Genomic DNA, 22,131 nt, shown 5'->3' with positions numbered 1-22,131 from the left:
GCTCGACTCGGGGTGTTAGACGTGTGTGCCGAGTTTCGTCTTCCTACGTCGAAGTAGACGTACCCGGACCCCATTCTATGGCGTATTTTTTTTACTTCTAGGTGGCGCTGTTGAGCCACTTTTGCATTGAAGTGTATGCGGACCTTAGAATATTGCGATTTTCGCCGGGCTTGACATGTGTGCCAAGTTTCACAACTTTTCATGAGTGTTTAGGGGGTCATATTTGGGGTCGAAGCGCTTAGAAGAAGGAGAAGAATAATTAAAGCCGCAAGCGGCATCCATCGGGTCCGAGCAGCCTGGACCCCGCCACCCGTGTCCTAAGCCTTTTCCTAGCATGGTAGGTAACCTGGTAACATCATAGTTAACATGGTAAAACACCCAGCTGCAAATCTGAAATGTTGATATACTTAGTTAGCATTTTTTCCTAGCATGCTCATTTTCTAGCTCACATGCTATGTTGCCATGACAACAGGTGTTGTAATGCGTTAGGGACCCAACAAGTATGAATACTGTCAAGTTTGGTGCAGTTCCTCTGTATTCCTATGGAGATATAAGCAAAACGCGTTTCATGGCGAGAAGGCTTTTTCTGTCGGTTGCCACGGTTACACGCTTTTTCCTATTAGAAAGATTTGAGGAGCGTTTGGTCCCCAACTTGTCAGGAAGCTTCCCACCAAGTTTGGAGTCAGTCGCACGAATCCCCTCAGACTAGTTTGTGAAAATGTGAGTGAAATCCAAGATGGCGGGCGACCCGTTGCCATGGCAACAGGTGTTTGATTGACTTCTTTGCTGGACTTGGGGTGTGACACGTATGAATACTGTCAACTTTGTTGCAGATCCCATCTATTTCTGTGGAGATATGAGCAAACCGTGTTTAATGGCGAGGTCTTTTTCCATCGGTTGCCACGGTAACACGCTTTCTGCTATTAGAAAGATTTGAGGAGCGTTTGGTCCCCAACTTGTCAGGAAGGTCCCCACCGAGTTTGGAGTCGGTTGGACCATTCCCCTCAGACTAGTTCGTTCAAATGGCAGTGAAATCCAAGATGGCGGGCGACCCGTTGCCATGGTAACAGGTGTTTGATTGACTTCTTTGCTGTACTTGGGGTGTCACACGTATGAATACTGTGAAGTTTGGTGGAGATCCCATCTATTTCTATGGAGATATAAGCAAACCGTGTTTCATGGCGAGAAGGCGTTTTTCCGTCTGTTGCCACGGTAACATGCTTTCTGCTATTAGAAAGATTTGAGGAGCGTTTGGTCCCCAACTTGTCAGGAAGCTTCCCATCAAGTTTGGAGTCAATCGCACGAATCCCGTCAGACTAGTTCGTTCAAATACGATGTGTGTAAAGTGGAAAAAATGGCCAAAAAATGGCCGCACACGCCAAGATGGCGGGCACCCCGTTGCCATGGCAACATGTGTTACATTGAGTTTTTTGGTCAACACGGGGTGGTACACGTGTGTGCCGAGTTTCGTCTTCCTACGTTGAAGTAGACTTCCTGTTCCCCATTCATGTGGTGATTTTTGGTGACTGTAGGTGGCGCTGTTGAGCCAATTTTGCACTGAATAGTATGCGGACCTTAGAATATCCGATTTTCGCCGGGCTTGACGTGTGTGCCAAGTTTCACAACTTTTCATGGGTGTTTAGGGGGTCAAATTTGGCGTCGAAATGCTTAGGAGGAGAAGGAGAATAATAATTAAAGCTGCAAGCAGCGTTGGAGGCCCTCGCACCTCTGGCGCCGCTTCGGCCTATTGCACCGCCCCATCACCCCGCAACCTCCCTCCAGCAGCACAGCCGCTATCGCCCACAGCCATATACCCATTCTTCCAGAGTTTATCTCCATCAAGAGGTGATTTTCCTCATGAGAGGATCAACTTTCACCTCAGCCTTTCCAGTGATGACATCTGAAGCATTCAAGACCTTGTTTCTTACAAACTGTGTTGAATTCCCACAAACTGGAGCATGATTTTATCAAGAGGAAAATTCCACGTGGCCACTAGGTGGTGGTAAAGTTGTTTTAATGTAGGACCATGTTCAGGTTGGAACTCTAATGAGAACAGGAAAATATTAGCTGAATTGGTCAACTGACAGCAGGGTTAGTGCCACTTCCTGTATAATGGCGAATGATTTAAACCATCACAGAAAGCCATTTCAATCATGATGCTGTAAGAAGTCAGTCATATTTTCAACCATAAGTTCATGAAGGATGATATTAATGAGGTAGAATTAGTTATACAGATGATAAAGGTTAAAATGGTGGGACTTCCTTTTCCCAGGGGGCGGGGCTATGGTGTTGAGAACATAAGGACATGAAGAGGCATTTTTGTCTGTCCTGTCATGTTACATAAATATGCCACATTTTATCATGTCGTTCAAAGCAGTGGTTGGAGCTGATAGATTAAATATTTATAGGGGGCGCTATAGAGCCACATAACCAGCATATGTGTATTTGAATCAGTTCCAGGTCTGACCACTGTCCTCCCTGCCGAGTTTGGTGGAGATCAGGAGTACATTGGGTCAGTTACAAGTACTTCCTGTTTCATGGCGGTGGACGCCATTCGCCATGTTTTGCTTGAGGAACGAACTTGAGTTTTGTTTTCTGTAATATCATGAAAGGGTTTGAACTGACCTCAAGCACTTCTGAGTGTGTGAGGTTAATCCCTGACGAGAGGGACCCCGCTGCAGGAAAAAGGCACTTCCTGTTTCAAGTGGGCGGGGCTTAGGTCAAGACCACAAGTAGTTACATGTATCTGTTAAGGAGCAGACTCTGATCTATCACTGCAAGTGTGATGCTGATTGGATAAAAATTGAGGGATTTAAACTCAATAATGATGTCATGGCACCTTATCCAACCTTGTCATGGCGCCACGGTCTCGCCATGCAGCGTTAAGCAATGTCCAGATGACATCATCTGGACATGTAGATGTGGTCGGCATGGAACTGAAGTGAAACATGTGCAGTTTGGTACAAAATGAGTGTTGTATTTCAGAAATAATGGATTCCGTGCTTCATGGCGAAACATCAAAACTTGATGAGGCGCCGCCGCTGAACGCCACCTCCTATTAGAAAATTTTCAATAACTTTTGACGACGCATGCCTCTGGAGTGTTCAGACTGAGTTTGAGGTAAATACAATAAAATCTGTAGGAGGAGTTCGTTCAAATGCAAGGCAAAGAAACATGCAAAAATGACCCCGGAAATGACACTTTTTTCAAAATGGCCGACTTCCTGTTGAAGTTATCATATAGGTCCAAGAGGCTTTTTTGTACATCCTTCCATGTTCTATCAATATACTGGATTTCAGCCATATTGGTCAATGTAGTGGGCAGATATGATAAATTAAATATTTGTAGGGGGCGCTATAGAGACGTATTACAATTTTTGCAGCATATGTCAATGTGGCTGAGTTCCCGGCCTGACCGCGGTCCTCTCTGCCGAGTTTGGTGGAGATCAACGTTACAATGGGTCAGTTACAAGTACTTCCTGTTTGATGGCGTCGGACCACTATTCGCCAAGGTTACGTTTGACGAAGGAACTTGAGATTTTTATTGTGGTATCATGAAAGGGTTTGACGTGTTGTGAAGCACTTTCAAGTGCGTAAGTTTCATTCCTGAGTAGATGGACCCTGGCGTCTGAAAAAAAGCACTTCCTGTTGAAAGTGGGCGGGGCTTAGGGCTAGTCTGGAATTGGTCATAAGGATCTGTTCAGGGCCGGATCCTGATTAATCCCTGCAAGTCTGATGGGGATTGGATCAGAATTGAGGGATTTATAGTGATTTATGATGTCATGGCGTCTTATCAAAGTTCGCCATGGCGCCACGGTCTCGCCCTGCAGCGCAGAGCAACAGTTTTCACTGGATATCATCACCAACTTGTTTTCTGCTGTCTGACCCAGTTTGGACCTGGTTGTCTCGAAAACGTCAGATAAGTGGGTCTCCAAGTAACAACCATGACTTCCTGTCGCCAGGGGGCGTGGCCAATTCATAACCCAAATATTGACATGTAGATGTGTCCAGGATGGGACTGGCATCATACATGGCCATTTTGGTTCAGATACATTGTTTTATGTGGAAGTTATATCACTTTCGTTCTTCACGGCGAGACGTCAAACTTTGAGGCCCCACCCCCTCCATGCCCTTTCTCCTATTAGAAAACTTTCAATAACTTTTAAAGACACATGCCTTCTGGACATCCTGAGCTATTTTGGTAGCGGTACGATGAAATCTCTAGGAGGAGATAGATTTTGAAAATGTCAGTAAAACGCCAAAATGGCGACTTTGACTCAAAATGGCCGACTTCCTGTTGGTTTTAGGCTGTTGCTCCAAGAGGATTTTTTGTTCGCCCGAACATTTAGAATATATGTAGCGATTTTCATAAAGATTGATGACGTGCAGTGGCGGGGCATAATAAATAGGTGGCGCTCTCATTCAATTTTGCCCGAACAGTCCCAAGCACCCCAAAATATCAAATTTTTTGCATTCCTTTGGGGGGGTACACAAAAATAGGCGCGTTTTCGTGCATGTTCAGGTCCCCCAAAATGCCTCCAATGTTTAAGAAGAAGAAGAATAAGGAAGAAACGGAGTAATTACAATAGGCCTTCGCACCGCCTTCGGTGCTCGGGCCTAATAAGGAAGAAACGGAGCAATTACAATAGGCCTTCGCACCGCCTTCGGTGCTCGGGCCTAATAAAGCTGCAAGCAGCGTTGGAGGCCCTCGCACCTCTGGCGCCGCTTCGGCCTATTGCACCGCCCCATGACCCCGCAACCTCCCTCCAGCAACACAGCCGCTGTCGCCCACAGCCATAAACCCATTCTTCCAGAGTTTATCTACATCAAGAGGTGATTTTCCTCATGGGAGGATCAACTTGCACCTCAGCCTGTCCAGTGATGACATCTGAAGCATTCATGACCTTGTTTCTTACAAACTGTGTTGAATTCCCACAAACTGGAGCATGATTTCATCAAGAGGAAAATTCCACGTGGCCACTAGGTGGTGGTAAATTTGTTTTAATGTAGGACAAATGTTCAGGTTGGATCTCTGATGAGAACAGGAAAATATTAGCTCAATTGGTCAACTGACAGCAGGGTTAGTGCCACTTCCTGTATAATGGCAAATGATTTAAACCATCACAGAAAGCCATTTTAATCATGCTGCTGTAAGAAGTCAGTCATATTTTCAACCATGAGTTCATGAAGGATGATATAAATGAGTTAGAATTAGTTATACAGAGGATAAAGGGTTAAATGGTGGGACTTCCTGTTCCCAGGGGGCTATGGTGTTGCGAACTTAAAGGACATGAAGAGGCTTTTTTGTTTGTCCTGGCATGTTAAATAAATATGCCACATTTTACCATGTAGTTCAAAGCAGTGGTTGGAGCTGAAAGATGAACTATATACAGGGGGCGCTATAGAGCCATATTACCAGCATATGTGTATTTCAATCAGTTCCAGGCCTGACCACTGTCCTCCCTGCCAAGTTTGGTGGAGATCAGGAGTACATTGGGTCAGTTACAAGTACTTCCTGTTTGATGGCGGTGGACGCCATTTGCCATGTTTTGCTTGAGGAAGGAACTTGAGGTTTTTTTTCTCTTATATCATGAAAGGGTTTGACCTGATCTCAAGCACTTTTGAGTGTGTGAGGTTAATCCCTGACGACAGGGACCCTGCTGCAGGAAAAAGGCACTTCCTGTTTCAAGTGGGCGGGGCTTAGGCCAAGACCAGAAGTAATTACATATATCTGTTAAGAAGCAGACTCTGATTAATCATTGCAAGTGTGATGCTGATTGGATGAAAATTGAGGGATTTATACTCAATAATGATGTCATGGCGTTTTATCCAACCTTGTCATGGCGCCACGGTCTCGCCATGCAGCATTGAGCAATGTCCAGATGACAACATCAGGACTTGTAGATGTGGTCCGCATGGAAGTGAAGAGAAATATATGCAGTTTGGTACAGAATGAGTGTTGTATTGCAGAAATAATGGATTCCGTGCTTGTTGGCGAAACATCAAAACTTGATGAGGCGCCACCGCTGAACGCCACCTCCTATTAGAAAATTTTCAATAACTTTTGACCACACATGCCTCTGGAGTGTTCAGACTGAGTTTGAGGTAAATACGATAAAATCTGTAGGAGGAGTTCGTTCAAATGCAAGGCAAAGAAACATGCAAAAATGACCCCAAAAATGACACTTTTTTCAAAATGGCTGACTTCCTGTTGAAGTTATCATATAGGTCCAAGAGGCTTTTTTGTACATCCTTCCAAGTTCTATCAATATACTGGATTTCAGCCATATCAGTCAATGTAGTGGGCAGATATGATCAATTAAATATTTGTAGGTGGCGCTATAGAGCCATATTGCAATTTTTCCAGCATATGTCAATGTGGCTGAGTTCTCGGCTGGTCCGCGCTCCTCCCTGCCAGGTTTGGTGTAGATCAGCAGTACAATGGGTCAGTTACAAGTATTTCCTGTTTGATGGCGTCGGACCGCTATTCGCCATGGTTACGTTTGGCGAAGGAGCTTGAGATTTTTATTGTGGTATCATGAAAGGGTTTGACCTGTTGTGAAGTACTTTCAAGTGTGCACGTTTTATTCCTGAGGAGATGGACCCCTGGATCTGAAAAAAAGCACTTCCTGTTGGAAGTGGGCGGGGCTTAGGGCTAGACCGGAATTGATTATATGAATCTATTCAGGGCCGGACCCTGATTAATCCCTGCAAGTCTGATGGGGATTGGATCAGAATTGAGGGATTTATAGTGATTTATGATGTCATGGCGTCTTACCAAAGTTCGCCATGGCGCCACGGTCTCGCCCTGCAGCATAGAGCAACAGTTTTCACTGGTTATCATCACCAACTTGTTTCCTGCTGTCTGACCCAGTTTGGACCTGGTTGTGTTCAAAACGTCAGATAAGAGGGTCTCCGAGTAAAAACCTTGACTTACTGTCGCCAGGGGGTGTGGCCAATTCATAACCCAAATATTGACATGTAGATGTGTTCAGGATGGGACTGGCATCATACATGGCCATTTTGGTTCAGATACATTGTTTTATGTGGAAGTTATATCACTTTCGTTCTTCACGGCGACACATCAAACTTTGAGGCCCCACCCCCTCCATGCCCTTTCTCCTATTAGAAAAGTTTCAATAACTTTTAAAGACACATGCCTTCTGGACATCCTGAGCTATTTTGGTAGCGGTACGATAAAATCTCTAGGAGGAGATAGATTTTGAAAATGTCAGTAAAACGCCAAAATGGCGACTTTGACCCAAAATGGCCGACTTCCTGTTGGTTGTAGGCTGTTGCTCCAAGAGGATTTCTTGATCGCCCGAACATTTAGAATATATGTAGCGATTTTCATAAAGATTCATGACGTGCAGTGGCGGGGCATCATAAATAGGTGGCGCTCTCATTCAATTTTGCCTGAACAGTCCCGAGCACCCCAAAATATCAAATTTTTCGCATTCCTTTGGGGGGGTACACAAAAACAGGCGCGTTTTCGTGCATGTTCAGGTCCCCAAAAATGCCTCCAATGTTTAAGAAGAAGAAGAAGAAGAAGAAGAAGAAGAATAAGGAAGAAACGGAGCAATTACAACAGGCCTTCGCACCGCCTTCGGTGCTCGGGCCTAATAAACATAGCAGAAACAATAGGGCCTTGCCATACTTTGTATGGCTCGGACCCTAATAAACATAGCAGAAACAATAGGGCCCCGCCATACTTTGTATGGCTCGGACCCTAAAAATAAACATTTCAGGAACAATAGGGTCTCGCCATACTTTGTATGGCTCGGACCCTAATAAACTTTTGCATTACAATAGGCCTTCGCACCGCCTTCGGTGCTCGGGCCTAATTAAAGCTGCAAGCAGCGATGAAGGCCCTCGCACCTCTGGCGCCGCTCTGGCCTATTGCACCGCCCCCTCGGCCTGCAACCTCCCTCCCCAAGCAAGCTCGCTCTGGCTGGCAGCCGTACGCTCAGTCGTCCCCATGTTTCTGCCTCGTGTGGTCATTGTCTCTCTCTGACCATCATCTCATACATCAATGGGCCTAATAATGACATCAGAAGTGGTCATGACCTTGTTCTGACCAATAGTGTGAAACAAATCCAAACACAATCATGCTTTTAAGATCTGCAGATATCAACATGGCCAGTAGGTGGAGCTATAGTGTTTGATCTTGTACTAACATGTTGAGGTTCGGACTTTAATGACAACTGCCAAGTATCACGTCATTGGGTCAACCGAGTCCAGAGTTATAGCCACTTCCTGTTTGATGGCGAGGGACAGAAACCTCACAGGCAGCCATTTTATTCATGATGGTGTAAGCAGTTTGTTATATTGTGAGTCATGTGTTCATCAAGGATAATATTGATGAGTTTGAGTAGGTGTGTAGGGTTTTCAATGGGATAAAAGGGGTACTTCCTGTTTCCAGGGGGCGGGGCTATGGCGTTGAAAACATCAGGACATGAAGAGGCTTTTTGGTTTGTACTGGCATGTTATATAAATATGCCACATTTCATGAATGTCAGTCAAAGCAGTGGTTGGAGCTGATAGAATAAATAATTATAGGGGGCGCTATAGAGCCACATAACCAGCATATGTCTATTTAAATCAGTTGCAGGCCTGACCACTGTCCTTCCTGCCGAGTTTGGTGGAGATCGGGAGTACTATGGGTCAGTTGCAAATACTTCCTGTTTCATGGCGATGAGCGCCATTTGCCATGGTTTTGCTTGAGGAAGGAACTTGAGGATTGTTTTCGGTAGTATCACGAAAGAGTTTGACCTGATCTGAAGCACTTTTGAGTGTGTGGAGTTCATTCCTGAGGAGAGGGACCCCAGTGTCTGAAAAAGACACTTCCTGTTGAAAGTGGGCGGGGCTTAGACCAAGACCAGAAGTAGTTCAATGTATCTGTTCAGGAACAGACCCTGAGTAATTACTGTGAGTGTGATGGTGATTGGATGAAAATTGAGGGATTTATACTGATTAATGATGTCATGGCATTTTATCCAAGTTTGTCATGACGCCACCGTCTGGCCATGCAGCGTTGAGCAATGTCCAGGTGACAACATCTGGACATGTAGATGTGGTCAGCATGGAAATGACATCATACGTGGCCATTGTGGTTAAGATAGGTTGTTTTATATGCAAGTTATATCAGTTTCGTCTGTCATGGCGAGATATCAAAGTTTGAGGCCACGCCCCCGCCATGCCCTTTCTCCTTTGAGAAAGTTTTGGATAACTTTTTATCACACATGCCTCTGGAAGCTTCAGAGTGATTTTGAGGTAAATACGATAAAATCTGTAGGAGGAGTTCGTTCAAATGCAATGGCAAGAAACAGGCCAAAATGACCCTGAAAATGACAGGTTTTCCAAAATGGCCGACTTCCTGTTGAAATTAGCAAATATGTCTAATGGACAGTTTTGTGCATCCTGGCATAGTGAATCAATATGGTGAATTTCATGCATGTCGGTCCACGTAGGGGTCGGGGCTGGTTGATCAAATTATTGTAGGGGGCGCTATAGAGCCACTATGTCACTATTCCAGCATATGTCAATTTGGCTCAGTTCCACGTCTGAATACGATCCTTCCTGCCGAGTTTGGTGGAGATCGATGGTACACCGGGTGAGTTACAAGTACTTCCTGTTTGGTGGCGTTGGACTAATATTCGCCATGGTTACGTTTGGCGAAGGAACTTGAGATTTTTGTTGTAGTATCATGAAAGGGTTTGACCTGTTGTGAAGCACTTTCAAGTGTCTGGGGTTCATGCCTGAGGAGAAGGACCACGACAAGTGCAAAAAAGCACTTCCTGTTGAAAGTGGGCGGGGCTTAGGGATAGACCGGAAGTGGTCATATGGGTCTGTTCGGGAACGGACCATGACTAAGCCCTGTGAGTTTGATGGTGATTGGGTGAAAAATGAGGGAGTTATACTTATTTATGATGTCATGGCGTATTATCGAAGTTCGCCATGGCGCCACGGTCTTGCTTTACAGCGTAGAGCAACAGTCTTCACCGGATATCATCCCCAACTTGTTTTCAGGTGTCTGATGCAGTTTGACCCCGGTTGTGTTCAAAACGTCAGAGAAGTGGGTGTTCGAGTAAAAAACATGACTTCCTGTCGCCAGGGGGCGTGGCCTATTGATAAACCAATAATGACCATGCAGATGTCTTGAGGATGGGACTAGTGTCATACGTTGCCATTTTGGTTCAGAAATGTTGTTTTATGTGGGAGTTATAACAATTTCGTCTTTCATGGCGAGACATCAAACTTTGAGGCCACGCCCCCTGTACGCCGTTACTCCTTTGAGAAAGTTTTGGATAACTTTTCATCACACATGCCTTCTGAACATCCTGAGCTATTTTGGTGTCAATACGATAATATCTCTAGGAGGAGTTCGTTCAAATGCGAGGTCAGTAAAACGCCAAAATGGCGACTTTGACCCAAAATGGCCGACTTCCTGTTCTTTTTAGAGCACTACTCCAAGAGGATTTTTTGTTCGCCTGATCATTTGGAACAAGTGTACTGATTTTCATCAAGATTGACGACATACAGTGGCGGGGCACCATAAATAGGTGGCGCTCTTGTTCAATTTTGCCTGAATAGTCCCGAGCACCCCACCATATGTAAATTTACACATTCCTCTGGGGGGGTAGGCAAAATTTGGTGAGTTTTCGAGCATGACCAGTACCCCAAAAATGCGTTTGAGAAGAATAAGAATAAGAATAAGAAGAAGAAAAAACGCTTGCATTTCAATAGGCCTTCGCACCGCCTTCGGTGCTCGGGCCTAATAATAATAAACGCTTGCATTTCAATAGGCCTTCGCACCGCCTTCGGTGCTCGGGCCTAATTAAAGCTGCAAGCAGCGTTGGAGGCCCTCGCACCTCTGGCGCCACTTCGGCCTATTGCACCGCCCCATCAGCCAGCAACCTCCCTCCTGCAGCACTGCTCCTCTCGCTGCAGTCGTATGCCCATTCTTCCAGAGTTTCTCTCCATCAAGCTGTGACTTTCCTCATCAGAGGATCAACTTGCACCTCAGCCTGACCAGTGATGACATCTGATTCCCACAAACTGTAGCATGACTTCTTCTAAAGGAACAAACCATGTGGTCACTAGGTGGCGCTGTAGTTGTTTTCATGTAGAACCATGTTCAGGTTGGAACTCTAATGAGAACAGGAAAATATCAGCTCAATTGCTCAACTGACAGCAGGGTTAGAGCCACTTCCTATTTCATGGCAAATGATTTTACCATCACAGGAAGCCATTTTAATCATGATGCTGCAAGAAGTTAGACATATTTTCAAACATGAGTTCATGAAGGATGACATTAATGAGTTTGAATTAGTTTTACAGAGGATAAAGGGTTAAAATAGTGGGACTTCCTATTCCAAGGGGGCGGGGCTATGGCGTTGACAACATCAGGAAATATAGAGGCTTTTTTGTTTGTCCTGGCATGTTATATAAATATTCCACATTTCATCAATGTCAGTCAAAGCAGTGGTTGGAGCTGATAGATTAAATATTTATAGGGGGCGCTATAGAGCCATATTACCAGCATATGTCCTTTTAGTTCAGTTCTAGGCCTGACCAGTGTCCTCCCTGTCGAGTTTGGTAGAGATCAGGAGTACATTGGGTCAGTGAGAAGTACTTCCTGTTTCATGCCGGTGGACGCCATTCGCCATGGTTTTGCTTGGCGAAGGAACTTGAGTTTTTTTTTCTGTAGTATCATGAAAGGGTTTGACCTGATCTCAAGCACTTTTGAGTGTGTGAGGTTAATCCCTGATGAGAGGGACCCTGCTGCAGGAAAAAGGCACTTCCTGTTTCAAGTGGGCGGGGCCTAGGCCAAGACCAGAAGTAGTTACATGTATCTGTTCAAGAGCAGACCCTGATTAATCACTGCAAGTGTCATATTGATTGGATGAAAATTGAGGGATTTATACTGATTAATGGTGTCATGGCATCTCATCCAAGTTTGTTATGGCGCCACGGTCTCGCCATGCTGTGCTAAGCAATGTCCAGGTGACAACATCTGGACATGTAGATGTGGTCGGCATGGAACTGAAGTGAAACATGGGCAGATTGGTGCAGACTGAGTGTTTGTCAGAAATAATGGATCCCATGCTTGATGGCGAAACATCAAAACTTGATGAGGCGCCGCCGCTGAACGCCACCTCCTATTAGAAAATTTTCAATAACTTTTGACCACACATGCCTCTGGAGTGTTCAGGCTGATTTTGAGGTAAATACGATAAAATCTGTAGGAGGAGTTCGTTCAAATGCAAGGCAAAGAAACATGCAAAAATGACCCCAAAAATGACACTTTATTCAAAATGGCCGACTTCCTGTTAAAGTTATCATATAGGTCCAAGAGGCTTTTTTGTACATCCTTCCAAGTTCTATCAATATACTGGATTTCAGCCATATCGCTCAATGTAGTGGGCAGTTATGATCAATTAAATATTTGTAGGGGGCGCTATAGAGCCATATTGCAATTTTTACAGCATATGTGAATGCGGCTGAGTTCCCGACCAGACTGCGGTCCTTCCTGCCAAGTTTGGTGGAGATCAACCGTACTATGGGTCAGTTACAAGTACTTCCTGTTTGATGGCGTCGGACCACTATTCGCCATGGTTACGTTTGGCGAAGGAACTTGAGATTTTTACTGTGGTATCATGAAAGGGTTTGACCCGTTGTGAAGCACTTTCAAGAGTGTAGATTTTATTCCGGAGGAGATGGACCCCAGCATCTGAGAAAAAGCACTTCCTGTTGAAAGTGGGCGGGGCTTAGGGCTAGTCTGGAATTGGTCATATGGATCTGTTCAGGGCCGGATCCTGATTAATCCCTGCAAGTCTGATGGGGATTGGATCAGAATTGAGGGATTTATAGTGATTAATGATGTCAGGGCGTCTTATCGAAGTTCGCCATGGCACCACGGTCTCGCCCTGCAGCGTAGAGCAACAGTTTTCACCGGATATCATCACCAACTTGTTTTCTGCTGTCTGACCCAGTTTGGACCTGGTTGTGTCCAAAACGTCACAGAAGTGGGTCTTCGAGTAAAAACCATGACTTCCTGTCACCAGGGGGCGTGGCCAATTCATAACCCAAATATTGACATGTAGATGTGTTCAGGATGGGACTGGCATCATACATGGCCATTTTGGTTCAGATATATTGTTTTATGTGGAAGTTATATCACTTTCGTTCTTCATGGCGAGACTTCATACTTTGAGGCCCCACCCCCTCCATGCCCTTTCTCCTATTAGAAAACTTTCAATAACTTTTAAAGACACATGCCTTCTGGACATCCTGAGCTATTTTGGTAGCGGTACGATGAAATCTCTAGGAGGAGATAGATTTTGAAAATGTCAGTAAAACGCCAAAATGGCGACTTTGACCCAAAATGGCCGACTTCCTGTTGGTTGTAGGCTGTTGCTCCAAGAGGATTTTTTGTTCGCCCGAACATTTGGAATACATGTAGCGATTTTCATAAAGATTGATGACGTGCAGTGGCGGGGCATCATAAATAGGTGGCGCTCTCATTCAATTTTGCCCGAACAGTCCCGAGCACCCTAAAATATCAAATTTTTCGCATTCCTTTGGGGGGGTACACAAAAATAGGCGCGTTTTCGTGCATGTTCAGGTCCCCAAAAATGCCTCCAATGTTTAAGAAGAAGAAGAAGGATAAGGAGGAAACGGAGCAATTACAATAGGCCTTCGCACCGCCTTCGGTGCTCGGGCCTAAAAACGCTTGCATTACAATAGGCCTTCGCACCGCCTTCGGTGCTCGGGCCTAATAATAAACGCTTTCATTACAATACGCCTTCGCACCGCCTTCGGTGCTCGGGCCTAATAAACGCTTGCATTACAATAGGCCTTCGCACCGCCTTCGGTGCTCGGGCCTAAAAACGGAGCACATACAATAGGCCTTCGCACCGCCTTCGGTGCTCGGGCCTAAAAACGCTTGCATTACAATAGGCCTTCGCACCGCCTTCGGTGCTCGGGCCTAATAATAAACGCTTGCATTACAATAGGCCTTCGCACCGCCTTCGGTGCTCGGGCCTAATGATAAATGCTTTCATTACAATACGCCTTCGCACCGCCTTCGGTGCTCGGGCCTAATAAACGCTTGCATTACAATAGGCCTTCGCACCGCCTTCGGTGCTCGGGCCTAATAAGAATAAACGCTTGCATTTCAATAGGCCTTCGCACCGCCTTCGGTGCTCGGGCCTAATAATAAAAATATCAAGGGCAGCCATGTATATAACATGTCTCCCTTGGTAGAGCAAATCTGTCAAGCAAAATATGGCACACAGACCACCGTTCTGTATGTTAGGATGCTGGACAGGACAGGGTTAAAAAAAAAAAAAAAAAATAAATAAATAAATAAATGTCGCCATTTTTTCCTCTATTTCTAAGTAGTCACTTGTTGTGAAAGTATTGGAGAAATAACTTGCTTCTTGACTGTTAATATTCCTTTAAAGCTACGTTAACCGTGTTACCAGTGTAAATAAATTTATTAGGATACTCATCAAGGAATTACTAAAGTGTGCTACGTATTTTCATTTATATTCTTACTCTGTTAATCATATTAAATATCTCTTATCTTTAAGCTCATATACTTACTAACAGTGTGCTTAAGCAACAATGACACTCTTCATATGAGGTGAGTGAGAAGAACATTTGAGGGGCTGACTAATGTTGTGTTGCCAATAAAACAACATGTGGAATGTTACACTTAAGGGAAATTTCTGGGTCAGCCGGAGTTTAGAGGAGAACCCTTGTTTGTCTGTGTGTGGTTTCTTTGTCCCTGTTTTCCAGAACACAAGAAGCCACCAAATGGAGGGATGTCACAAGGAGGGGGGTAGACATCTGCATGTGGTCGGCCTGTGACTGCATGTGGCCCAACTTCTGCAACTGCAGCATTAGTCAGCAAAACTGTGTATATTCAGACCTATAAAGGATTCCAGGATCAGTTAGAGGGAGTTCTGACTGTAGCAGCAGCAGACTCCGTATTGTATTAGTCCAGGGGACAGACAATACCAATCCAGAATTCTGTATTTGCACATTTCTCATGTCAATTGTAATTAATAAATTAGTTAACTGCGAGAAGTAGTCTGTCATATTTTGATCCATCAAAGAACACGCAGGAGACGACCCTAAAGAGAAAGGTAGAAAGAACATGTGTAGAACAGTACCTTATTAATTAGGAAAGTGGGAAATTAGTACCTGCCTATTTTAATAATGTGGGAAGGAGTACCTGTTCTTTATTACTTGTGCATTTTTAAGGTTTTCTCTAACACCAGCCACGTGTCAGTCAACTAGAAAATAAGGGGCTGGCATGAATCAGAAAGCTTTCTTGCTTGTAACCTACGGAGTAGAGGAAGTTCAAAGTATGACAAGAGGTACTAGACATGACTCACGATGACTCAGAAAGGACAAAATTGAAATGGCTTTATGTGCACAGTTTAACATACTGGTTACACCAATAATTTAATATTTTAATAAAGAAAACAGAACATATCTAACATTAATTAACCTAGAACGTTGGAAACAAGAATGTAAACGAAAATAAACAAAAACTGAACAAATTGTAAAATAAACAACAGTCTTTGCTTTGTTGAAAAACATGAACAAAAAAGGAATGTATACACACACACACACACCTATACACACACATATATATATATATATACACACACTCACACACAGGAATTTGCCAACAGATGGATGACACATCTGGAAGTCCCTCCTCCACCCCCTCCTACTCAGTCTTTGGTGTACAAAGCAGCATGCGGCCAGATCCTGGTGTTTTCTGATGCTGTTGTGACTCCACCTTGCAGGTCATCGTACATTTCCCAGACACATGGAGCTCTTTGCAGTACGACACATAATGTCCAAGTGCATCCCGGGTTAAGCCTTCCTGGTAAGCAATGACTGACCTGAGAGTAAATGTCTTCCCTTGGAGTACCAGATTAGAGGGGAACTCACACAAAGGAAATCCCTTCTGGTTGTTTTCTTGCATTGTAGATGCTGTGGAAGGGCTTCCAAGGTCAGTGTCTATCCACAAAAGTTCCCCAACACTATAGCTGTGGGTTACTTTCCCAGCACACAGCACTTTTCCGGAGTTGAGGTCTTCAGTTTTTAATGCAGAGGGACACTGAGAGGCACTTTTGATTGGCCTGAGGCAGGTGGACTCAGGAAGGTTAACTCCTTGTTCCACAGCAGTCTTAAGTTGAGCCATGCCAGATGCCTGCAGGACAGCAACAGAAGATGAAACATATGCCACTTCCCTTGTGGTACGTGTGCTGAGACTGCAGGACTATGAGGAACATTGTTTTGTGAAATAAACACTTGCAATATTCTTCATTGTCTTGTCTATTACAGTTGAGATGTGCGATGAATCGATCCACCCATATGGGTAATTTTTCATGCTTGAAAAGGCCATGCTTGATATTTTTGAATTCTGCTTCTACCTCGGCTGAGCTTGAGGTGACATCAGTGGTTTGGAAGAAAGGGACCATCACTCCTGTCCACAGTGGTAAGTAGCTGACTAATCTTATTATTTGAGGAATGATCTCGGGGAGATAGTGGATATTCTCTCGATCCCCATTAGCCATGGCAAGCGACCTGCTTTCCTCACAGATTTCTGTTACCCACTGTCTTAGGTCAGTCTGGATCGCATCACATGGATCCGCTTATTCCAGTTGTTTTCCCTGCATCTGGAATGATAACAGATTCCTCTGCAATCTGGGCTTTCAGGTATTCCTTGCATATCTCTGATGTGAGAGGGACTCCAGAGTTATCACTGCCTTCTGCCTCGCTGAGTGCCACAACAGTGATGGCATGTACACTCATGGACAAAATTGTTGGTACCCTTCGGTTAATGAAAGAAAATATCACAATGGTCACAGAAATAACTTGAATCTCACAAAAGTAATAATAAATAAAAATTCTATGAAATTTAACCAATGAAAGTCAGACATTGCTTTTCAACCATGTTTCAACAGAATTATTTAAAAAAATAAACTCATGAAACAGGCCTGGACAAAAATGATGGTACCCCTACAAAAGACTGAAAATAATGTGACCAAAGGGACGTGTTAATCCAAGGTGTGTCCACTAATTAGCATTACAGGTGTCTACGATCTTGTAACCAGTCAATGGGCCTATATATAAGCTACAGGTAGTCACTGTGCTGTTTGGTGACATGGTGTGTACCACACTCAATATGGACCAGAGGAAGCAAAGGAAAGAGTTGTCTCAGGAGATTAGAAAGAAAATTATAGACAAGCATGTTAAAGGTAAAGGCTATAAGACCATCTCCAAGCAGCTTGATGTTCCTGTGACTACAGTTGCACATATTATTCAGAAATTTAAGATCCATGGGACTGTAGCCAACCTCCCTGGACGTGGCCGCAGGAGGAAAACTGATGACAAATCAAACAGACGGATAATACGAAGGGTAACAAAAGAGCCCAGAAAAACTTCTAAAGAGAATAAAGGTCAACTTCAAGCTCAAGGAACATCAGTGTCAGATCGCACCATCCGTCGTCGTTTGAGCCAAAGTGGACTTAATGGGAGACGACCAAGGAGGACACCATTGTTGAAAACAAATCATAAAAAAGCCAAACTACATGTTGACAAGCCACAAAGCTTCTGGGAGAATGTCCTATGGACAGATGAGACAAAAATGGAACTTTTTGCCAAGGCTCATCAGCTCTATGTTTACAGATGGAAAAATGAAGCATATGAAGAAAAGAACACCGTCCCTACTTTGAAACATGGAGGAGGCTCTGTTATGTTCTTGGGCTGCTTTGCTGCATCTGGCACAGGGTGTCTTGAATCTGTGCCGGTACAATGAAATCTCAAGACTATCAAGGGATTCTAGAGAGAAATGTGCTGGCCAGTGTCAGAAAGCTTGGTCTCAGTCGCAGGTTATGGGTCTTGCAACAGGACAATGACCCAAAACACAGCTAAAATCACCCAAGAATGGCTAAGAACGAAACGTTGGACTATTCTAAAGTGGCCTTCTATGAGCCCTGACCTAAATCGTATTGAGCATCTTTGGGAGGAGCTGAAACATGCCGTCTGGAAAAGGCTTCCTTCAAACCTGAGACAACTGGAGCAGTTTGCTTATGAGGAGTGGACCAAAATACCTGCTGAGAGGTGCAGAAGTCTCACTGACAGTTACAGGAATTGTTTGATTGCAGTGATTGCCTCAAAAGGTTGTGCAACAAAAATTTAAGTTAAGGGTACCATCATTTTTGTCCAGGCCTGTTTCATGAGTTTATTTTTTTAAATAATTCTGTTGAAACATGGTTGAAAAGCAGTGCCTGATTTTCATTGGTTAAATTTCATAGAATTTTTATTTATTATTACTTTTGTCAGATTCAAGTTATTTCTGTGACCATTGTGAGTTTTTCTTTCATTAACCAAAGGGTACCAACAATTTTGTCCACGTCTGTATCAGTTCTTTTGCTTCAGGGATTGTGATTTATTGAGTTGTGCTATTGCCCTCACAAAAAATCTTTTATGCGTGGGGTTTTGTTTTTCAGGCATTCCCACTGGCAGATCATCTTCATGCAGTGTGCAACATCAACTTTGACAAAACAAGGAGGCAGTTTTGCACTCTGGTTTCCTTGTAAGACACCAAAGCACTCGTTGATGTAAGTCTTGAGGTCACGATAAGGAGTAAAAGCCTTCACCAGAGCACCAAGAAATGCAAGAGAAAAATCACTAACAATTTGTTTTGGCACAGGTGCACCTGCACGAATCCACTCTGTGAGCCACTGAGCAATTGCAACAGCATCATGTCTTTCTGACAACATCTGGACGACGGGAACACTGGGGCTGTTTGGTCATTTCAGGACTCCTTCATACAAGAAGATGTGGCCAGAGGAGCCATTTGGTCTCATTAGTTTTTTCACCACTGAGCCAGTTGTATCAAAACACACTGTCTGCTGAGATTTCTTTGACAGTGTCTTGTAAACATGCATTTGTGTTTGACTCCAGTAGTGGCAAAAAAAACTTGTCCAGGCCGATGTCCCTGATGCTACCACTGTGTGGAGCACTGTATTTTAGCGTCTGCAGTGACTTAATGGGATCTTTGTTACCCAATTCCAAGTCATTTCTCTCCTGTTTTTGCTTTCCGCAGGGTAGCCAAATTGGGTAGATAGCTTGGCTCAGGATCTCCAAAATCCATCAGCGTGTTTGCCCGTGATGCTCGCCATACATGGGTTCCTTCCTGCCCTCACACAGCTCTGTGGCTACATGCACATGCAAGTGTCCAGACATGAAGCGCTTGGACTGACCTGTGTGCTTGGAGTCATCAGTGTTTTTTATTTTGCACTTTAGGACCACTTTAGGAGTGCAGGCTCTTTCTCACACTGAATATCTAGATGGCTAAGACACTCTTTGCAGTAGCCTTTTATAGATATATAATCTGTTGTCTGTGATGGATAGACCTTGGCTCTCTTAAAAACAAATGTACATGGGCTTTTAACTTCTTTCCAAATATGCTCATTTATAATATAAGTCCAGATGACAGGCTTCAAAATTTTTTAGTCCCTTTTTTGAGTTGAAGAACCCATGTCCTTATATTCCACATCTTCGGGAATAAACTGTATCCATTTGTCAGATGGAACTTCAAGCTGGAAATCCTTATCTTTTAGTTCAACAGAAAAACCTGACTCTGATGTTTCTGTGTCACTGCTTTCTGGATCCTTGGTCTGAATACTGAACCCTAAAACTGACCAGACATCATATCGGTTTAATTTGACTATGGTATAAAGCGCCTTTGCAGAGAGCCTGTTTCCTAGCTGCTCACTCAGCTCTGTCCAGACTCTAGCTCAAGGGGTGGCTATGCTTGCATTTTCCAGTAGTATGGCCTCTTTTGATGAGCAGAGAACTTCGAGAAGGGAATCTCTGTCTACTGCTGGTTTTTTGGGCATCTAGTTGAAAGAGAGATATCGAGTTAGTTTAATCACTTTAGTATTTTTTTACTAATTTGCATCCAACTTTATTGAGGACTTTATTTATCCCTTAGTAGAGGAAGTTAAATAATACTGACGTCATACTCTTGTATGAGTTATAGTAAACTTTGGTAAATACTATGAAATGTTAAACACTGACTTATATTTCATATAACATAGAAAATACATGTAAGAGGCTTGATTTGGATGCAGGTAAGGCCTAAATAAACTTGAATGGTTTTGAATTTATTGACATAATTCTGTCATGTACATGCCATCAACAACTTAAGTAGTTATTACCAAGTATTCTCAGTAATCTGTTAATAATCTAGTGCAGTCAAATGAAAGAATGAAACATCCAAAGTTACACATTTTGACAATTTTCAGTCATCTGGGTGTATTGTACTAAATATATGTGAATCCCCAAGAAAGTCTAATTGGTTTGTCTTTGCATTCATTAGATGAACCTCTTTTGCATTATGCTAAGTTACTGCATCTAAATAAGAATAATAGCTCTATAAAGTCTGCATTGTATAAACATATTACCACATTTTACTTACCTTTAAATCTTTTGAGAACCAGAAAAAAATTATTTGCTGTTTGAGGCTAAGGAAAAATAGATATGGTTGCTGTGACTTTCCGTTATTAGATGTTAGGGCTGATATGTAAACTACAAGTAAACTGTTGTGCCATAAACTGGTTTTACACAACAAACTTCAGGTTTTCCGGCACAAAAAGAGACACAAACATGTTTCAGATTTTTACAACAAACTTTATTGAATACTGGATTAAAACAAGGAAGAAGCTGGATGATGACATTGTTGGTGGCTATCTTCCAAACACAATTACAGTCTTCTAAAAACACACTACAACATACTTCTCTGTAAAGTGAATTATTTGTCCAGTTTGCTGTATAATAAAATGTTGCATATCGGACGAATCACAAACGAGCATTTTCATGGGTTTGCATGAACGGTTTGACTTTTTAAAATATTATTTAGCCTTTAGAAAGCAAAGCGGCACAAACCAACATTTTTATATCGGTCTTAAGCGTTTATTATTAATGCAGCTGGAATGGTAATCAGTCTGAGAAAACGCAGTCTGAACAGAAGATGCTGCTTTTTATTACCAGTTGGCATCACCGTCACAGAACATGCTTCATCTAAACCATATAATTTCACCTCTGACCCATCGCGTTTCCCGAACAACTTTAACTTGTGGTCACCCAAAACAAAAATTAATCTCATCTTCCATTCTTCCCACTCTATAAATTAAACGTCCTAATTTCATAAGTGACTCGTACAAAAAAACACATTTTATTTCAGCAAAGACCAGCACTAATGCAGCACAAACGATTGAGACCATTTTTGTTCAATTTGGACAATGTGGGGGGCTGGATGAACTTACAGTGACGTTAAAAACATGTTTTAATATCTTAAAAATAAAGCAGCACAAACAAAAAATTTTTCAGCTCAAACCAGCACTAACGCAGCACAAACTAACGTGGGGTGGGGGGCCAGCTTCACGCAGGTGCAGACGGGGTGACACACCTTTCCTGACTTTTCCGGTCCCCAGCTCGCTCACTGTGTCACTGCACTGTTAAATGCAGTATGATTGACATGTCAGAGCACACTGTAAAACATTCAACCTAATTTATATTTAAAACTCTTTCAAAATTAACCATAATTACCTTTATCACTTTGTTTCACATCACCCCTGATAATTATTATGACTCGTAATAATTGGAATGATTAAAATATTAATTAAAATAACTGGTTTAATATGTCATGGCTTCTCACTGTTTTGCAATAGCCTAACAAATTATGACTGTTATACACTGTCTTAATAGGACATAACAAATTGTTGTGTAGACATGTTCAAGCTGCCTATCTGGACAGAGCTGCCGCTGATGTTGTATTTATTTTTAAAGAAATAATACAGCAGTTTATGTTTATGCTACTTAAGGACATCACAGGGCAAAGAAATGCAGCCTTTAGATACAATAAGCCCTTCAAACTTCAGCGTCACTTCAGGCCACTCCAGTCCACTCCAGCTCCAGTTCCAAAAAATCTCTGTTAGTTAGCCACAGCAGAAGTGAAGGATGCACATGTGTTGAGTTCCAGAGGTTTTGTAATCATCCATCCATCCATCCATCCATCCACCCACCCACCCAC

The sequence above is a fragment of the Melanotaenia boesemani genome, chromosome 13 (assembly GCF_017639745.1).
Source record: "Melanotaenia boesemani isolate fMelBoe1 chromosome 13, fMelBoe1.pri, whole genome shotgun sequence".
NCBI classification, from domain to species: Eukaryota; Metazoa; Chordata; class Actinopteri; order Atheriniformes; family Melanotaeniidae; genus Melanotaenia; species Melanotaenia boesemani.
The sequence above is the reverse complement of the archived record's forward strand: the minus strand, read 5'-3'. Positions refer to the sequence as shown.